Here is a 20,380-nt window from a genome sequence, read left to right as displayed (position 1 = left end):
ACAGAGAGAATTTACCAGCTACGTCTCTCGACAGATGTCGAAGTGACATCATCAACATTCTATTGAAATGCTTACTTGCAGAGTGGAGTCTTTTGTTTAGACATTGTAGCGAGCTAAATAATTAACCATAATCCCAACGCATGAATCTGCAGGTAGCTAACCAACCAGGTTCAATGTTAGCTAGCTATCTTACCCATATACATGGATGAACTCTTCTCCCTCACGGATGGTTGCCCTTTCGTTTGAAAATGTGATCCGGAGACAGGTGTTTTATACAACAGTGTGTTCTCCTTTTGACTCGGTCTGCAAATTTGCAATAAAACGCCAGAATTTTCTCCATCTCCTTAGCTATCATACTCTAATTCCACTGACTTCAAAACACAGTCCTCTAAAAAGTTGAGCAACACTAATGCAGTTCTACTACTTGATGTCCTTTTCTTAAAATGCATTAGACAGGATCTCCTAGCTTAAATAGACAGAAGTGTGCTATGTGACAAACCAATCCGAACTCATCTCTCACCATGTCCAGCCCATCCATTATCTCAGCCAATCATGGCTAGCGGGAAGGTTCCTGACTTTTTACAGTGCCTAAACAAACTAGTTTGTAATTTAACAATTTTATTTGTATTTACAGATGGCATACAAGTTTGTTATTAAGGCACATGAAAGTTCACGTTTCAGAAGGCATTTTTCTGTATTTTTGACCCCTTTTTATCCCCAATTTTGTGAATTGGTAGTTACAGTCTTGTCCCATTGCTGCAACTCCCGTACGGACTCGAGAGAGACGAAGGTTGAGAACCGTCTCGCATCTTGATAAAAAAATGTTTTAGTTTACTACTCCTGTGAAGTAGTGAGGCGCGACATATGACTAGTTTTCTGAAACGAGTCACAAATTCCAATTGGCTTAACTTCTTCAACATAGGGGGCAGCATTTTCCCTTTTGGATAAATAGTGTGCCCAAATTCAACTTCCTGCTACTCATCCCCAGAAGATAAGATATGCATATTAGTAGTAGATCTGGATAGAAAACACTGAAGTTTCTAAAACTGTTTGAATCATGTCTGTGAGTATAACATAACTTATTTAGCAGGCAAAACACAGAGGACAAACCATTCAATGGGTTTTCATTGGGAAACCAGATTTCTAAGGGACTTGTTTGCAGTTCCTACTGTTTCCACTGGATGTCACCAGTCGTTAGAAATTGGTTGAGGTTATTCTTTTGTGTAATGAAGAAGTACAGCCATCTTGAATGAGTGCCACTTGAAGTGCACTTTTTCAGAAGGCGTATGACTCGAAAAGTAGTCTTCCTGTATTGAACAATTTGATCAATTTGATCTATTATTAACGTGTAAAAATACCTAAAGTTGTATTACAAAAGTAGTTTGAAATGTTTTGGCAAAGTTTACAGGTAACTTTTGAGATATTTTGTAGTGACGTTGTGCAAATCTGGAAGCTGTGCTTTTCTGGATCGAACGCGCCAAATAAATTTACATTTTGGATATATATGGACGGAATTAATCGAACAAAAAGGACCAATTGTTTATGGGACATATTGGAGTGCCAACAAAAGAAGGTAAGGCATGTTTTATATTTTATTTCTGCGTTTTGTGTGGTGCCTGCAGGGTTGAAATATGCTACTCTCTTTGTTGACATTGTGCTATCATCAGATAATAGCTTCTTATGCTTTCTCCGAAAAGCCTTTTTGAAATCTGACATGTTGGCTGGATTCACAACGAATGTAGCTTTAATTTGGTATCTTACATGTGTGATTTAATGAAAGTTACATTTGTATAGTATTTTATTTGGATTTGGCGCTCTGCATTTTCCCTGGCTAATGGCCAAGTGGGACGCAAGCGTCCGGCCTATCCCAGAGAGTTTCAAGTCAAACATCATCCTCAAATTTTTGGGAACCAAGGACTGATCACCCCAATCCACAAAAGTGGGGACAAATTTTACCACAATAACTACCGTGGGATATGCGTCAAGGGCAACCTTGGGAAAATCCTCTGCATTATCATTAACAGCAGAATCATGCATTTCCTCAGTGAAAACAATGTGCTGAGAAAATGTCAAATTAGCTTTTTAAGACTTGAATCAGTTATAGAACCCATTGCCCTTTATGGTTGTGAGGTCTGGAGTCCACTCACCAACCAAGAATTCACAAAAAATGGGACAAACAAAAAATTGAGAGACTGCATGCAGAATTCTGCAAAAATATCCACTGTCTACAATGTAAAACACAAAATAATGCACGCAGAGTAGAATATTATCAATTATCAAAATCCAGAAAATAGCCGTTAAATTCTACAACCACCTAAAAGGAAGTGATTCCCAAACCTTCCATAACAAAGCCATCACCTACAGAGAGATGAACCTGGAGAAGAGTCCCCTAAGCAAGCTGGTCCTGGGGCTCTGTTCACAAACACACCCTACAGAGCCCCAGGACAGCAACACAATTAGACCCAACCAAATCATGAGAAAACAAAAAGATAATTACTTGACACATTGGAAAGGGAAAAGAGAAGACATGAGAAAATTAGAAACAACAGAGAAAGAGTGTGAATGTTTAAATAACAGCGAGAAAGAGAAACATGTGATTTAAGTGAAGTAACCTCCTGCATATTTGATCACCACACAGAGAGAACAGGAGCAGTGTGTGTGTGTGTGTGTGTGTGTGTGTGTGTGTGTGTGTGTAGTCAGTCAGTGTCCTTGGTAATAAACTAACCACCTCTCCCTCCTTGATTTCTGTTCTCTACTTTTCTGTTTTGTTTCCTTGTAACATTTTAATATCTCTTCATCTCCCTCCCCCACTTCCCTCTCTCATCCACCCTCCCCTCCCCCAAGGTCTCTCCTCCTGCTGACCTCTCTCCTCCCTCCACCCCCCCTCTCTCCTCCCCTCTCCTCCCCCTGCCCTCTCTCCTCCCCCCTGCCCTCTCTCCTCCCCCCTGCCCTCTCTCCTCCCCCCTGCCCTCTCTCCCACAGAGCTCATGCATGTGTCTGTGTAACAGGCTTGTCCCCCCTCTCTCCCTCCTCCCCTCTCTTTGGCTCGGCCTGGACTGGACTGCCCACCATTTATGGCTTGGCCTGGACTGGACTGCCCACCATTTATGGCTTGGCCTGGCCTGGACTGGACTGCCCACCATTTATGGCTTGGCCTGGCCTGGACTGGACTGCCCACCATTTATGGCTTGGCCTGGCCTGAACTGGACTGGACTGCCCACCATTTCACCACAATGTGTGTCAGGGTGATAAACATGATAGTAACACTATCAATTACCAAATATATTTCCCTTACTCACAGTCTACCCCTACTCGCTGTGTCCCAAATGGAAAGGTATTTCCCCGAGTCACTGGGTGTTCCTCAATATGCATACTACCGTGTTCCCTTGAGTCACTGGGTGTTCCTCAATATGCATACTACCGTGCTCCACACACTCAGGCTCCTCGTGCATTCTCTGAGGACATTATCGTGAGGAGGAGTGTGGGGAACAGATAAAACATTTGAGAACCACTCCCCCTACTGTATTACCTCACGCTGAGCAGCACTCCCCCTACTGTATTACCTCACGCTGAGCAGCACTCCCCCCTACTGTATTACCTCACGCTGAGCAGCACTCCCCCCTACTGTATTACCTCCCGCTGAGCAGCACTCCCCCTACTGTATTACCTCACGCTGAGCAGCACTCCCCCTACTGTATTACCTCACGCTGAGCAGCACTCCCCCTACTGTATTACCTCAGCACTCCCCCTACTGTATTACCTCAGCACTCCCCCTACTGTATTACCTCACGCTGAGCAGCACTCCCCCTACTGTATTACCTCACGCTGAGCAACACTCCCCCTACTGTATTACCTCACGCTGAGCAGCACTCCCCCTACTGTATTACCTCCCGCTGAGCAGCACTCCCCCTACTGTATTACCTCAGCACTCCCCCTACTGTATTACCTCAGCACTCCCCCTACTGTATTACCTCACGCTGAGCAGCACTCCCCCTACTGTATTACCTCACGCTGAGCAGCACTCCCCCTACTGTATTACCTCAGCACTCCCCCTACTGTATTACCTCACGCTGAGCAGCACTCCCCCTACTGTATTACCTCCTGCTGAGCAGCACTCCCCCTACTGTATTACCTCACGCTGAGCAGCACTCCCCCTACTTTATTACCTCACGCTGAGCAGCACAGTCCCTACTGTATTACCTCAGCACTCCCCCTACTGTATTACCTCAGCACTCCCCCTACTGTATTAACTCAGCACTCCCCCTACTTTATTACCTCACGCTGAGCAGCACTCCCCCTACTGTATTACCTCCTGCTGAGCAGCACTCCCCCTACTGCATTACCTCAGCACTCCCCCTACTGTATTACCTCAAGCTGAGCAGCACTCCCCCTACTGTATTACCTCACGCTGAGCAGCACTCCCCCTACTGTATTACCTCACGCTGAGCAGCACTCCCCCTACTGTATTACCTCACGCTGAGCAGCACTCCCCCTACTGTATTACCTCACGCTGAGCAGCACTCCCCCTACTGTATTACCTCACGCTGAGCAGCACTCCCCCTACTGTATTACCTCACGCTGAGCAGCACTCCCCCTACTGTATTACCTCACGCTGAGCAGCACTCCCCCTACTGTATTACCTCACGCTGAGCAGCACTCCCCCTACTGTATTACCTCACGCTGAGCAGCACTCCCCCTACTGTATTACCTCACGCTGAGCAGCACTCCCCCTACTGTATTACCTCACGCTGAGCAGCACTCCCCCTACTGTATTACCTCACGCTGAGCAGCACTCCCCCTACTGTATTACCTCACGCTGAGGAGCACTCCCCCTACTGTATTACCTCACACTGAGGAGCACTCCCCCTACTGTATTACCTCACGCTGAGCAGCACTCCCCCTACTGTATTACCTTACGCTGAGCAGCATTCCCCCTACTGTATTACCTCAGCACTCCCCCTACTGTATTACCTCACGCTGAGCAGCACTCCCCCTACTGTATTACCTCACGCTGAGCAGCACCCTCCCTACTGTATTACCTCAGCACTCCCCCTACTGTATTACTTCACGTTGAGCAGCACTCCCCCTACTGTATTACCTCACGCTGAGGAGCACTCCCCCTACTGTATTACCTCACACTGAGGAGCACTCCCCCTACTGTATTACCTCTCGCTGAGCAGCACTCCCCCTACTGTATTACCTCACGCTGAGCAGCATTCCCCCTACTGTATTACCTCAGCACTCCCCCTACTGTATTACCTCACGCTGAGCAGCACTCCCCCTACTGTATTACCTCAGCACTCCCCCTACTTTATTACCTCACGCTGAGCAGCACTCCCCCTACTGTATTACCTCCCGCTGAGCAGCACTCCCCCTACTGTATTACCTCAGCACTCCCCCTACTGTATTACCTCAGCACTCCCCCTACTGTATTACCTCACGCTGAGCAGCACTCCCCCTACTGTATTACCTCACGCTGAGCAGCACTCCCCCTACTGTATTACCTCACGCTGAGCAGCACTCCCCCTACTGTATTACCTCCTGCTGAGCAGCACTCCCCCTACTGTATTACCTCACGCTGAGCAGCACAGTCCCTACTGTATTACCTCAGCACTCCCCCTACTGTATTACCTCAGCACTCCCCCTACTTTATTACCTCACGCTGAGCAGCACTCCCCCTACTGTATTACCTCATGCTGAGCAGCACTCCCCCTACTGCATTACCTCAGCACTCCCCCTACTGTATTACCTCAAGCTGAGCAGCACTCCCCCTACTGTATTACCTCACGCTGAGCAGCACTCCCCCTACTGTATTACCTCACGCTGAGCAGCACTCCCCCTACTGTATTACCTCACGCTGAGCAGCACTCCCCCTACTGTATTACCTCACGCTGAGCAGCACTCCCCCTACTGTATTACCTCACGCTGAGCAGCACTCCCCCTACTGTATTACCTCACGTTGAGCAGCACTCCCCCTACTGTATTACCTCACGCTGAGGAGCACTCCCCCTACTGTATTACCTCACACTGAGGAGCACTCCCCCTACTGTATTACCTCACGCTGAGCAGCACTCCCCCTACTGTATTACCTTACGCTGAGCAGCATTCCCCCTACTGTATTACCTCAGCACTCCCCCTACTGTATTACCTCACGCTGAGCAGCACTCCCCCTACTGTATTACCTCACGCTGAGCAGCACCCTCCCTACTGTATTACCTCAGCACTCCCCCTACTGTATTACCTCAGCACTCCCCCTACTGTACCTACCCACTTCCAACCAACCAACCTACCTAGCAATCTACCAACCAACCAACCTACCCACCCACCCATCTACCAAGCTACCAACCTACCTACCTAGCAATCTACCAACCAAGCTACCAACCTACCTACCTAGCAATCTACCAACCAAGCTACCTACCTAGAAACCTATTAATCTACCAACCTACAAAGCTACCTACTTAGCAATCTACCAACCAACCAAGCTACCTAATTAGCATTCTGCCAACCAACCAACCAACCTACCCATCTAGCAATCTACCAACCAACCAACCTACCTATCTAGCAATCTACCAACCAACCTACCTACCTACCTACCTACCTACCAACCAAGCTACATACCTAGCAACCTACCAATCTACCAACCAATCTACCAACCAACCTACCTACCTAGCAATCTACCTACATACAAACCAAGCTACCTACCTAGCAATCTACCAACCAAGCTACCTACTTAGCAATCTGCCAACCAACCTCAAATCAAATCAAACCTACCAGGCAATCTACCAACCAACCTACCTACAAAGCAATCTACCAACCAACCTACCTACCTACCAATCTACCTAGCAACCAAACAACCTACCTAGCAATCTACCAACCAACCAACCAACCAACCTACCTACCCACCCACCCATCCATCTACCAAGCTACCAACCTAACTACCTAGCAATCTACCAACCAAGCTACCTACCTAGAAATCTATTAATCTACAAACCTACAAACCTACCTACTTAGCAATCTACCAACCAACCAAGCTACCTACTTAGCAATCTGCTAACCAACCAACCAATCTACCCATCTACCAACCAACCAACCTACCTATCTAGCAATCTACCAACCTACCTACCTACCTACCTACCTACCTACCTACCTACCAACCAAGCTACATACCTAGCTACCTACCAATCTACCAACCAATCTACCAACCAAGCTACCTACTTAGGAATCTGCCAACCAACCTACCTAGCAATCTACCAACCAACCAAGCTACCTACAAAGCAATCTACCAACCAACCTAGCTACCTACCTAGCAATCTACCAACCAACCTAGCTACCTACCTAGCAATCTACCAACCAACCTAGCTACCTACCTAGCAATCTACCAACCAACCTAGCTACCTACCTAGCAATCTAGCAACCAACCTAGCTACCTACCTAGCAATCTAGCAACCAACCTAGCTACCTACCTAGCAATCTAGCAACCAACCTAGCTACCTACCTAGCAATCTAGCAACCAACCTAGCTACCTACCTAGCAATCTAGCAACCAACCTAGCTACCTACCTAGCAATCTACCAACCGATCTAGCTACCTACCTAGCAATCTACCAACCAACCTACCTAGCAATCTATCAACCAACCTACCTAGCAATCTACCAAACAACCTACATAGCAATCTACCAACCAAGCTACCTACCTACCTACCTACCCACCCACCCACCAACCAACCTATCCATCTAGCAATCTACCAACCAACCTACCCATCTAGCAAGCAATCTACCAACCAACCTACCCATCCATCAACCAACATACCTACCTAGCAATCTACCTACCTACCTACCAACCTACCTACCTAGCAATCTACCAACCAACCTACCTACCCACCCACCCACCCATCCAACCAACCAACCTACTGATGCATCCACTTACACATCCACCTACCCATCCATCCATCCACCTTACCCATCCATCCACCTACCCACCTACCCATCCACCTACCCATCCATCCATCCACCAACCACCCATCCATCCATCCATCCATCCACCTACCCATCCATCCGCCTACCCATCCATCCACCTACCCATCCATCCATCCACCTACCCATCCATCCATCCATCCACCTACCCACCTACCCATCCACCTACCATCCATCCACCTACCCATCCATCCACCTACCCATCCATCCATCCACCTACCCACCTATCCATCCACCTACCCATCCATCCATCCATCCACCTACCCACCTACCCATCCATCCATCCACCTACCCACCTACCCATCCACCTACCCATCCATCCATCTACCTACCCACCCATCCACCTACCCATCCACCAACCACCCATCCATCCATCCATCCACCTACCCACCTATCCATCCACCTACCCATCCATCCATCCACCTACCCACCTACCCATCCATCCATCCATCCACCTACCCACCTACCCATCCACCTACCCATCCATCCACCTACCCACCCATCCACCTACCCATCCATCCACCAACCAACCATCCATCCATCCACCAACCAACCAACCTACCTTCCTACCTATACATCCATCCACCTATGTACCAACCAACCTACTTATGCATCCACTTACACATCCACCTACCCATCCATCCACCTACCCATCCATCCATCCACCTACCCACCTACCCATCCACCTACCCATCCACCAACCCCCCATCCATCCATCCATCCATCCACCCATCCGCCTACCCATCCATCCACCTATCCATCCATCCACTTATCCATCCATCCATCCATCCACCAACCAACCTACCCATCCATCCACCTATCCATCTATCCACCAACCAACCTACCCATCCATCCAACCTACCCATCCATCCCTCCATCCACCTACCCATCCATCCATCCACCAACCAACCAACCATCCACCAACCACCCGCCCATCCACCAACCGCCCAGCCACCTATCCATCCACCTACCCATCCATCCATCCACCTACCCACCTACCCATCCATCCATCCATCCACCTACCCACCTACCCATCCACCTACCCATCCATCCACCTACCCATCCATCCACCTACCCATCCATCCATCCACCTACCCACCTACCCATCCACCTACCCATCCACCAACCCCCCATCCATCCATCCATCCATCCACCCATCCGCCTACCCATCCATCCACCTATCCATCCATCCACTTATCCATCCATCCATCCATCCACCAACCAACCTACCCATCCATCCACCTATCCATCTATCCACCAACCAACCTACCCACCCATCCAACCTACCCATCCATCCCTCCATCCACCTACCCATCCATCCATCCACCAACCAACCAACCATCCACCAACCACCCGCCCATCCACCAACCGCCCAGCCACCTATCCATCCATCCGTCCATCCATCCACCCACTCATCCAGCCGTCTACCCATCCATCCACCCGCCTACCCATCCATCCATCCATCCACCAACCAACCAACCAGGCAATCTACCATCCACCCACCCATCCATCCATCCATCCACCTACCCATCCACCAACCACCCATCCACCCAGCCACCTACCCATCCATCCGTCCATCCATCCACCCGCCTACCCACCCATCCATCCATCCATCCATCCATCCACCTACCCATCCATCCACCCATCCACCTACCCATCCACCAACCACCCATCCATCCATCAACCAACCTATCTGGCAATCTACCAACCAACTAACCAACCTATCCATCGATTTACGTACCTACCTACAGTGCATTCGGAAAGTATTCAGACCCCTTGACTTTTTCCACATTTTGTTACGTTACAGCTTTATTCTAAAATTGATTAAAGATTTATTTTCTTCATCAATCTACACCTGCCATAATGACATCACAATACCCCGTAATGACATCACAATACCCCGTAATGACATCACAATACCCCGTAATGATGAAGAAAAACAGGTCTTTACAAATTGTTACAAATGTATAAGAATTTAAAAACAGACATCCCTTATTTTCATAAGTATTCAGACCCTTTACTATGAGAATCGAAATTGAGCTCAGGTGTTTCCTGTTTCCCATTGATCATCCTTGAGATGTTTCTACAACTTGATCGTAGTCCATCTGTGGTAAATTCAATTGATTGGACATGATTTGGAAAGGCACACACCTGTCTATATAAGGTCCCACCACAGTTGACAGTGTATGTCAGATCTGGGGAAGGGTACCAAAACATTTCTGCAGCATTGAAGGTCCCCAACAACACAGTGGCCTCCATCATTCTTAAATGGAAGAAGTTTGGAACCACCAAGACTCGTCCTAGAGCTGGACGCCCGGCCAAACTGAGCAATCGGGGGAGAAGGGCCTTGGAAGTGACCAAGAACCCAATGGTCAATGACAGAGCTCCAGAGTTCCTCTATGGAGATGGGAGAACCTTCCAGAAGGACAACCATCTCTGCAGCACTCCACCAAATCAGGCCTTTATGGTAGAGTGGTAAGATGGAAGCAGCTCCTCAGTAAAAGGCACATGACAGCACGCTTAGAGTTTGCCAAAAAGTACCTAAAGTCTCTCAGACCATTAGAAACAAGATTCCCTGGTCTGATGAAACCAAGATTGAACTCTTTGGCCTGAATGCCAAGCGTCGGTCTGTGGTTGTGAGGTTGTACGCACTGCCAAATTCTCTAAAATGACGTTGGAGGCGGCTTATGGTAGAGAAATTAACATTCCAATTCTCGGGCAACAGCTCTGGTGGACATTCCTGCAGTCAGCATGCCAATTGCACGCTCCCTCAAAACTTGAGACATCTGTAGCATTGTGTGACAAAACTGCACATTTTTGAGTGGCCTTTTATTGTCCCCAGCACAAGGTGCACCTGTGTAATGATCATGCGATTTAATCAGCTTCTTGATATGCCACACCTGCCAGGTGGATTATCTTGGCAAAGGAAAAATATTCACTAACAGAGAAACACATTTATGCACATAATTACTGAGAAATAAACGTAAAAAATGTTCAGTCTATCCATCTATCTAATCTACACACCATAAATTGAACCACAGAAGAAGAGTAGAGCTCAGACAGACATTCAGCAGTAGTTTGTATTGGGCTCAGCTTTGCCAGCTGTCATTATAACGGTCTCAAAAATAATGAGATAAATTGTAGGCTACTTTACATTCACTGCATATTTAGAAAATTACATTTCACTGAAAAAGACACGAGATAATTCAGACAGAGAACAATACAACGTAGCCTGTTCTCTCTAAACTCAACTTCCAGACTAGTCTAGGCAAGTACAAAAGCCTGATTATTTTACTGGATTCATATAATCAATGAGACATTTGTCACAGACTCCCCTCCATTTTTCGGTTATTATAACTTCTTCCAGACAAGAGATGATGGAAAATGTACAAAACACTGATTCCCATACAATGGGTTTCGTACAATAAATTAGATATTTTTCCATACAATCAAAATCCTAATGACCTCCCTCAAAAAAATGTAAACACTTATGCCTACGCTATTATTCATCTCCATAAGAACAACCACAACAACATAACAGCATCAGGAATAAATGACAGCGCTCTCAAGGTCCCAACACCAGCCGACAATGTTGTCACTCACTCAAACACTTCAGATAAGAGCATAATTCAGAGCATTCCACTCACAACCCCTCCTGTGGAGGGAGAGGCAAGCAGCCATCCGTTCGATCATAAAACACAACCCTAATCGAAGTTCCATTCATAATGACACTTACTTCATTCAGTATCCATATTTATCCACGTTTCATTCCAAAACACAAATCCAGAGTTTATTCCACAACAAAAATCTGTGAAAAATGTTTTTAAAAATTAAAAAGTACCCGAATGTTTTGTTCTATCCAACACTCTCTTCCCCGTTCTGCTGTTCAGCAGGCGGACGGCAGCGCGATGTGAACAGCAGCGCGAGGTGAACAGCAGCAGCTGAGATATGGGGGAGCGAACGGGAGGACCGAGCCCGGTGGGAATAGAACAGAGAAAAGAGGTGGGGTCTGTGTCCGTGTCCGTGAGCTGCGAGTTTCCAATAGGGCCCCTTCACGAGGCGGGGTCTTCCTACTTAATATTTCATTATTCCTCTTTTTAAAGGTGTGATAAGTTAAATGGCTCTAAAAAGCGTATTTAAATATCCCTCTGCGCTCCCTCCCTCTGTCTACTCAGGGGTGTAACGGTGCTCCCTCCCTCTGTCTACCTAGTGGTTTAATGGTGCTCCCTCCCTCTGTCTACTCAGGGGTGTAACGGTGCTCCCTCCCTCTGTCTACCTAGTGGTTTAATGGTGCTCCCTCCCTCTGTCTACCTAGTGGTTTAATGGTGCTCCCTCCCTCTGTCTACCTAGTGGTTTAACGGTGCTCCCTCCCTCCCTCCCTCTGTCTACTCAGGGGTGTAACGGTGCTCCCTCCCTCTGTCTGTCTACTCAGTGGTTTAATGTTGCTCCCTCCCTCTGTCTACTCAGTGGTTTAATGGTGCTCCCTCCCTCCCTCTGTCTACTCAGTGGTTTAACGGTGCTCCCTCCGTCTGTCTACTCAGTGGTTTAATGGTGCTCCCTCCCTCCCTCCCTCCCTCCCTCCCTCTGTCTACTCAGTGGTGTAACGGTGCTCCCTCCCTCCCTCTGTCTACTCAGGGGTGTAATGGTGCTCCCTCCCTCCCTCTGTCTACTCAGGGGTGTAATGGTTCTCCCTCCCTCCCTCTGTCTACTCAGTGGTTTAACGTTGCTCCCTCCCTCTGTCTACTCAGTGGTTTAATGGTGCTCCCTCCCTCCCTCTGTCTACTCAGTGGTATAACGGTGCTCCCTCCCTCCCTCTGTCTACTCAGTGGTATAACGGTGCTCCCTCCCTCCCTCTGTCTACTCAGGGGTGTAATGGTGCTCCCTCCCTCCCTCTGTCTACTCAGGGGTGTAATGGTGCTCCCTCCCTCCCTCTGTCTACTCAGTGGTTTAACGTTGCTCCCTCCCTCTGTCTACTCAGTGGTTTAATGGTGCTCCCTCCCTCCCTCTGTCTACTCAGTGGTATAACGGTGCTCCCTCCCTCCCTCTGTCTACTCAGTGGTTTAACGGTACTCCCTCCCACCCTCTGTCTACTCAGTGGTATAACGGTGCTCCCTCCCTCCCTCTGTCTACTCAGTGGTTTAACGGTGCTCCCTCCCTCCTTCTGTCTACTCAGTGGTTTAATGGTGCTCCCTCCCTGCCTCTGTCTACTCAGTGGTGTAACGGTGCTCCCTCCCTCCCTCTGTCTGTCTACTCAGTGGTTTAACGGTGCTCCCTCCGTCTGTCTACTCAGTGGTTTAATGGTGCTCCGTCCCTCCCTCCCTCTGTCTACTCAGTGGTTTAACGGTGCTCCCTCCCTCCCTCTGTCTACTCAGGGGTGTAATGGTGCTCCCTCCCTCCCTCTGTCTACTCAATGGTTTAACGGTGCTCCCTCCCTCCCTCTGTCTACTCAGTGGTTTAGCGGTGCTCCCTCCCTCCTTCTGTCTACTCAGTGGTTTAACGGTGCTCCCTCCCTCCTCCTGTCTACTCAGTGGTTTAACGGTGCTCCCTCCCTCTGTCTACTCAGTGGTTTAACGGTGCTCCCTCCCTCCCTGTCTACCCAGTGGTTTAACGGTGCTCCCTCCCTATGTCTACTCAGTGGTTTAACGTTGCTCCCTCCCTCTGTCTACTCAGTGGTTTAATGGTGCTCCCTCCCTCCCTCTGTCTACTCAGTGGTGTAACGGTGCTCCCTCCCTCCCTCTGTCTACTCAGTGGTTTAACGGTGCTCCCTCCCTCCTTCTGTCTACTCAGTGGTTTAATGGTGCTCCCTCCCTCCCTCTGTCTGTCTACTCAGTGGTTTAATGGTGCTCCCTCCCTATGTCTACTCAGTGCTTTAACGGTGCTCCCTCCCTCTGTCTGTCTACTCAGTGGTTTAACGGTGCTCCCTCCCTCTGTCTACTCAGTGGTTTAACGGTGCTCCCTCCCTCCCTCCCTGTCTACCCAGTGGTTTAACGGTGCTCCCTCCCTATGTCTACTCAGTGGTTTAATGGTGCTCTCTCCCGCTGTCTACTCAGTGGTTTAACGGTGCTCCCTCCCTCTGTCTGTCTACTCAGTGGTTTAACGGTGCTCCCTCCCTCCGTCTGTCTACTCAGTGGTTTAACGGTGCTCCCTCCCTCCGTCTGTCTACTCAGTCGTTTAATGGTGCTCCCTCCCTCTGTCTACTCAGTGGTTTAACGGTTCTCCCTCCTTCTGTCTACTCAGTGGTTTAACGGTGCTCCCTCCCTCTGTCTACTCAGTGGTTTAATGGTGCTCTCTCCCGCTGTCTACTCAGTGGTTTAACGGTGCTCCCTCCATCCCTCTGTCTACCCAGTGGTTTAACAGTGCTCCCTCCCTCTGTCTACCCAGTGGTTTAACGGTGCTCCCTCCCTCTGTCTACCCAGTGGTTTAACGGTGCTCCCTCCCTCCATCTGTCTGTCTACTCAGTGGTTTAACGGTGCTCCCTCCCTCTGTCTACTCAGTGGTTTAACGGTGCTCCCTCCCTCTGTCTACTCAGTGGTTTAACGGTGCTCCCTCCCTCTGTCTACTCAGTGGTTTAACGGTGCTCCCTCCCTCTGTCTACTCAGTGGTTTAACGGTGCTCCCTCCCTCTGTCTACTCAGTGGTTTAACGGTGCTCCCTCCCTCTGTCTACTCAGTGGTTTAACGGTGCTCCCTCCCTCCCTCTGTCTACCCAGTGGTTTAACGGTGCTCCCTCCCTCCCTCTGTCTACCCAGTGGTTTAACGGTGCTCCCTCCCTCCCTCTGTCTACCCAGTGGTTTAACGGTGCTCCCTCCCTCTGTCTACCCAGTGGTTTAACGGTGCTCCCTCCCCCCTCCCCTCCAGTCATGCCTCTCTCCCCAGCCCCCCACCCCTCTACCGCCCCACACCCATCAACCCCCTCTGTCCTCAGCCCTTCCTTGCCCCCCAGCCCCTCAGCCCCCTACCGGTCTTTCCCCAGGCCCCATCGCCGTCTGACTGAGGGCCGCCTGACTGAGGGCCGCCTGACTGAGGGCCGCCTGACTGAGGGCCGCCTGACTCCCACCAGTGGTTTCGAGGAACACTTGACGAAGTGTGAGCAGTTATAACAAGTCCTAACAATAGTGTCAGGAGCCTATTTAAGGTATCCACCCTCTGAAAGCAAGATTGTTTAGCAAGGACAGCACACAACTTAATTAAAACACATTGCCTTCTGAAATTATTCAACCTTCTTCCACATTTTGTTACGTTACAGCCTTATTCTCAAATTAATTAAATTGTTCCTTTTACCCTCATCAATAAACACACAATATCTCACAATGAGAAAGCAAATACAGGTTTTAGACATTTTTTGCTATATTACAAAAAAATTAAAATATCATATTTACATAAGTATTCTGACCCTTTACTCAGTACTTTGTTGAAGCACCTTTGGCAACGATTACAGTCTTGAGTCTTCTTAGGTATGATGCTATAAACTTGGCACACCTGTATTTGGGGAGTTTCTCCCATTTCTTCTCTGCAGATCCTCTCAAACTATGTCAGGATGGATGGGGAGCGTCACTTCATAGCTATTTTCAGGTCTCCAGAGATGTTCGATCGGGTTCAAGTCCGGGCTCTGGCTGGACCGCTCAAGGACATTCAGAGACTTCAGAGTCCAGAGTCCAAAAGCCACTCGTGCGTCGTCTTGCCTGTGTGCTTGTTGTCCTAGGTTAGGATAGGTCAGTGATTCCAGGTGACCCTAATTAGATGTTCCTTAGCATGTTTTTACTGCATGTAGTTAGTTAGCTAATCAACATATTCTTTGCCTATTCCTCTATGATAAGATACTGTTGCACAAAAATGCTTGCTGGTACCAGGCAGTATTAACTAGCTAGCTACGTTTGCTCTAACTCTTAATACATTTAGCAAGCTAGCTAGCTACGTTTGCTCTAACTCTTAATACATTTAGCAAGCTAGCTAGCTACGTTTGCTCTAACTCTTAATACATTTAGCAAGCTAGCTAGCTACGTTTGCTCTGAATCTTAATACATTTAGCAAGCTAGCTAGCTACGTTTGCTCTGAATCTTAATACATTTAGCCAGCTAAATAGTGATTAGCATTAGCGGCTAACACAAATGATCTTTGCAAAACCTTGCTAAGAAAATAAAAAGTAGCAAACAGTAGTTTGCAGACAGTAAGAAACACAAACTAAGTTTAATTATACAAGGCTTGTGGAAAGCAAAAAGTAATAACCAACATCTAACTAACAATTCCAAAACTACTGTCTTGTACACAGTGTAAGGGGATAAAGAATATGTACATAAGGATATATGAATGAGTGATGGTACAGAGCAGCATAGGCAAGATACAGTAGATGGTATCGAGTACAGTATGTACAAATGAGATGAGTATGTAAACAAAGTGGCATAGTTAAAGTGGCTAGTTATACATGTATTACATAAGGATACAGTCGATGATATAGAGTACAGTATATACGTATGCATATGAGATGAATAATGTAGGGTAAGTAACATTATAGTCTCCACATTGACTCTGTACCAGTACCCCCTGTATATAGCCTCCACATTGACTCTGTACCGTAACACCCTGTATATAGCCTCCACATTGACTCTGTACCGGTACCCCCTGTATATAGCCTCCACATTGACTCTGTACTGGTACCCCCTGTATATAACCTCCTTACTAACCTGTATCCCTGCACATTGACTCGGTACCGGTACCCCTGTATATAGCCTCCACATTGACTCGGTATCGGTGCCCCTGTATATAGCCTCCACATTGACTCGGTACCGGTGCCCCTGTATATAGCCTCCACATTGACTCTGTACCAGTACCCCCTGTATATAGCCTCCACATTGACTCTGTACTGGTACCCCCTGTATATAACCTCCTTACTAACCTGTATCCCTGCACATTGACTCGGTACCGGTACCCCTGTATATAGCCTCCACATTGACTCGGTATCGGTGCCCCTGTATATAGCCTCCACATTGACTCGGTACCCCTGTATATAGCCTCCACATTGACTCTGTACTGGTACCCCCTGTATATAGTCTCCACATTGACTCTGTATCGGTACCCCCTGTATATAGCCTCCACATTGACTCGGTACCGGTACCCCTGTATATAGCCTCCACATTGACTCGGTACCGGTACCCCTGTATATAGCCTCCACATTGACTCTGTACCGGTACCCCCTGTATATAGCCTCCACATTGACTCGGTACCGGTACCCCTGTATATAGCCTCCACATTGACTCGGTACCGGTACCCCTGTATATAGCCTCCACATTGACTCGGTACCGGTACCCCCTGTATATAGCCTCCACATTGACTCGGTACCGGTACCCCTGTATATAGCCTCCACATTGACTCGGTACCGGTACCCCTGTATATAGCCTCCACATTGACTCGGTACCGGTACCCCCTGTATATAACCTCCTTACTAACCTGTATCCCTGCACATTGACTCGGTACCGGTACCCCTGTATATAGCCTCCACATTGACTCGGTACCGGTACCCCTGTATATAGCCTCCACATTGACTCGGTACCGGTACCCCCTGTATATAACCTCCTTACTAACCTGTATCCCTGCACATTGACTCGGTACCGGTACCCCTGTATATAGCCTCCACATTGACTCGGTACCGGTACCCCTGTATATAGCCTCCACATTGACTCGGTATCGGTGCCCCTGTATATAGCCTCCACATTGACTCGGTACCGGTACCCCTGTATATAGCCTCCACATTGACTCTGTACCGGTACCCCCTGTATATAGCCTCCACATTGACTCTGTACTGGTACCCCCTGTATATAGCCTCCACATTGACTCGGTATCGGTGCCCCTGTATATAGCCTCCACATTGACTCTGTACCGGTACCCCCTGTATATAGCCTCCACATTGACTCTGTACCGGTACCCCCTGTATATAGCCTCCACATTGACTCTGTACCGGTACCCCCTGTATATAAATCAAATCAAATTTTATTTGTCACATACACATGGTTAGCAGATGTTAATGCGAGTGTAGCGAAATGCTTGTGCTTCTAGTTCCGACAATGCAGTAATAACCAACAAGTAATCTAACTAACAATTCCAAAACTACTGTCTTGTACACAGTGTAAGGGGATAAAGAACATGTACATAAAGATATATGGATGAGTGATGGTACAGAGCAGCATAGGCAAGATGCAGTAGATGGTATCGAGTACAGTATATACATATGAGATGAGTATGTAAACAAAGTGGCATAGTTAAAGTGGCTAGTTATACATGTATTACATAAGGATACAGTCGATGATATAGAGTACAGTATATACGTACATTATAGTCTCCACATTGACTCTGTACCAGTACCCCCTGTATATAGTCTCCACGTTGACTCTGTACCGGTACCCCCTGTATATAGCCTCCACATTGACTCTGTACCGGTACCCCCTGTATATAGCCTCCACATTGACTCTGTACTGGTACCCCCTGTATATAACCTCCTTACTAACCTGTATCCCTGCACATTGACTCGGTACCGGTACCCCTGTATATAGCCTCCACATTGACTCGGTATCGGTGCCCCTGTATATAGCCTCCACATTGACTCGGTACCGGTACCCCTGTATATAGCCTCCACATTGACTCTGTACCGGTGCCCCCTGTATATAGCCTCCACATTGACTCTGTACCAGTACCCCCTGTATATAGCCTCCACATTGACTCTGTACCAGTACCCCCTGTATATAGCCTCCACATTGACTCTGTACCGGTACCCCTGTATATAGCCTCCACATTGACTCGGTACCGGTACCCCTGTATATAGCCTCCACATTGACTCGGTACCGGTACCCCTGTATATAGCCTCCACATTGACTCGGTACCGGTACCCCTGTATATAGCCTCCGCATTGACTCGGTACCGGTACCCCCTGTATATAGCCTCCGCATTGACTCTGTACCGGTACCCCTGTATATAGCCTCCACATTGACTCGGTACCGGTACCCCTGTATATAGCCTCCACATTGACTCGGTACCGGTACCCCTGTATATAGCCTCCACATTGACTCGGTACCGGTACCCCTGTATATAGCCTCCACATTGACTCGGTACCGGTACCCCTGTATATAGCCTCCACATTGACTCGGTACCGGTACCCCTGTATATAGCCTCCACATTGACTCGGTACCGGTACCCCCTGTATATAACCTCCTTACTAACCTGTATCCCTGCACATTGACTCGGTACCGGTACCCCTGTATATAGCCTCCACATTGACTCGGTACCGGTACCCCTGTATATAGCCTCCACATTGACTCGGTACCGGTACCCCTGTATATAGCCTCCACATTGACTCTGTACCGGTACCCCCTGTATATAGCCTCCACATTGACTCTGTACTGGTAACCCCTGTATATAGCCTCCACATTGACTCGGTATCGGTGCCCCTGTATATAGCCTCCACATTGACTCTGTACCGGTACCCCTGTATATAGCCTTCACATTGACTCTGTACCGGTACCCCCTGTATATAGCCTCCACATTGACTCTGTACCGGTACAACCTGTATATAGCCTCCACATTGACTCTGTACCAGTACCCCCTGTATATAGCCTCCACATTGACTCTGTACCGTAACACCCTGTATATAGCCTCCACATTGACTCTGTACCGGAACCCCCTGTATATAGCCTCCACATTGACTCTGTACCGGTACCCCCTGTATATAGCCTCCACATTGACTCTGTACCGTAACACCCTGTATATAGCCTCCACATTGACTCTGTACCGGTACCCCCTGTATATAGCCTCCACATTGACTCTGTACCGGTACCCCCTGTATATAGTCTCCACATTGACTCTGTACCGGTACACCCTGTATATAGCCTCCACATTGACTCTGTACCGGTACCCCCTGTATATAGCCTCCACATTGACTCTGTACCGGTACCCCCTGTATATAGCCTCCACATTGACTCTGTACCGGTACCCCCTGTATATAGTCTCCACATTGACTCTGTACCGGTACACCCTGTATATAGTCTCCACATTGACTCTGTACCGGTACCCCCTGTATATAGTCTCCACATTGACTCTGTACCGGTACCCCCTGTATATAACCTTTTTTACTTTAGTTTATTTAGTAAATATTTAAACTATTTCTTGAACTGCATTGTTGGTTAAGGGCCTGTTAGTAAGCAATTCACGGTATTCGGTGCATGTGGCCATTTGATCATGAGAACGAGCCTTCAGATCACTTCTTTAATCCTGTTTAATGAATATCGGTGGAATTATCTGCCAATACCCATATAGAGTTAAAAGGCCTGTCGGTGAACTGATCTAATCGATCGGGCTCTCGAGAGCAGCTGAACTCGTATTAGCATGGAGGGAGGGAGGAAAGAGCTAGCATTAGAATGGAGGGAA

At 48.1% G+C, this 20,380-nt stretch overlaps 1 protein-coding gene across 3 annotated transcripts in view; it reads right to left on the bottom strand.

Moving 5' to 3' along the window:
• The window catches only part of LOC110491187 (plexin-B3), a 168,489-nt gene that overhangs the window by 124,234 nt on the left and 23,875 nt on the right, over positions 1 to 20,380 (bottom strand). Inside the window, exon 1 of one of the 3 annotated variants that reach the window (XM_090204047.1) lies at positions 11,708 to 11,933. The exons of the other annotated variants lie outside the window; for them this stretch is intronic. The gene's annotated coding sequence lies outside the window, so the exon portion shown is untranslated. Of the gene's footprint in view, positions 1 to 11,707; positions 11,934 to 20,380 lie in introns of those variants that run through there. 3 annotated transcript variants of the gene reach the window in all.

This window comes from Oncorhynchus mykiss, chromosome 16 (genome assembly GCF_057628025.1).
Source record: "Oncorhynchus mykiss isolate SJ-2025 chromosome 16, ASM5762802v1, whole genome shotgun sequence".
Lineage (NCBI taxonomy): Eukaryota > Metazoa > Chordata > Actinopteri > Salmoniformes > Salmonidae > Oncorhynchus > Oncorhynchus mykiss.
Note: the sequence above shows the minus strand (reverse complement) of the source record. Positions and strands in the feature narration are given on the sequence as shown.